Consider the following 1,482-nt stretch of genomic DNA (forward strand, 5'->3'; position numbering starts at 1 on the left):
CAGGCAGTTTCTTCCTGAACAAAGACGATGTGTTGTATAAGAGGAACTTCGACATGGTTTTGCTCAGATGCATGGACAGACACGAGGCGGACATATTAATACAGGAAGTTCATGAAGGTTCCTTCGGTACTCATGCCGGCGGACATGCAATGGCTAAGAAATTGTTGAGAGCGGGTTATTATTGGATGACCATGGAATCAGATTGTTTCAAGTATGCTCGGAAGTGTCATAAATGCCAGATTTATGCTGATAAGGTGCATGTACCGCCGAATCCTCTGAATGTGATGTCTTCGCCGTGGCCGTTTGCCATGTGGGGCATTAACATGATTGGAAAGATTGAGCCGACTGCTTCCAATGGGCATCGCTTCATCCTTGTTGCCATCGACTATTTCACCAAGTGGGTTGAGGCAGCGTCGTTCGCGAATGTCACCAGACATGTGGTTGCCCGTTTCATCAAGAAAGAAATCATTTGTCGCTATGGGATTCCCGAAAGAATCATTACTGATAATGGTTCTAATCTCAACAACAAAATGATGAAGGAGTTGTGTCAGAACTTCAACATTCAGCATCACAATTCTTCCCCTTACCGCCCTAAGATGAACGGCGCTGTTGAGGCGGCAAATAAGAACATAAAGAAGATTGTGCAGAAGATGGTCGTCACGTACAGAGATTGGCATGAGATGCTACCTTTCGCCTTGCATGGGTACCGCACTTCAGTACGTACATCGACCGGGGCAACCCCTTACTCCCTGGTGTATGGTATGGAAGCAGTCCTACCTGTTGAAGTGGAGATTCCTTCTCTAAGAGTCTTGTTGGATGTCAAGCTAGACGAAGCTGAATGGATTTGGACAAGGTTCAATGAGTTGAGTCTTATCGAAGAGAAGCGAATGGCAGCCATTTGTCGTGGGCAGTTGTATCAGAGTCGGATGAAGAGAGCCTTTGATCAGAAAGTGCGTCCTCGTTGTTTCCAAGTCGGAGATTTAGTGTTGAAAAGGATCCTTCCTCCTCAGACAGATCACATGGGCAAGTGGACTCCTAACTATGATGGACCGTATATTGTCACCAAGGTTTTTGATGGTGGGGCTTTAATGCTTGCAACTATGGATGGTGAAAACTTCACTTCCCCTGTGAACTCAGACGCAGTTAAAAAATACTTCGCATAAAATAGACCCGCTGGACAGTAAAAAAGAGTAGTCCAGGCAAAAATGGGCATCCCGACGAACCAAGAAAATGAAAAGGTTCGGGCAAAAATTAGGGATTAAAAATGAAAAGATTGTACACCCGGTAAGTTGAAAACCTGAAAAGGCAACTTAGGCAAAAATGGGTATCCCGGTGGATTGAAAACCCGAAAAGGGCGATCCAGGCAAAAGTTAGGGATTAAGCGAATGACTGCGTTCTGAGTTAGTTCTGAATCTCATCTCGTGCCAATGACTGGAAATTTTTGAAGGATAGGAAACAGTCCAATCACTCTTTTAGAAAGCT

Source organism: Lathyrus oleraceus, chromosome 3 (genome assembly GCF_024323335.1).
Source record: "Lathyrus oleraceus cultivar Zhongwan6 chromosome 3, CAAS_Psat_ZW6_1.0, whole genome shotgun sequence".
Lineage (NCBI taxonomy): Eukaryota > Viridiplantae > Streptophyta > Magnoliopsida > Fabales > Fabaceae > Lathyrus > Lathyrus oleraceus.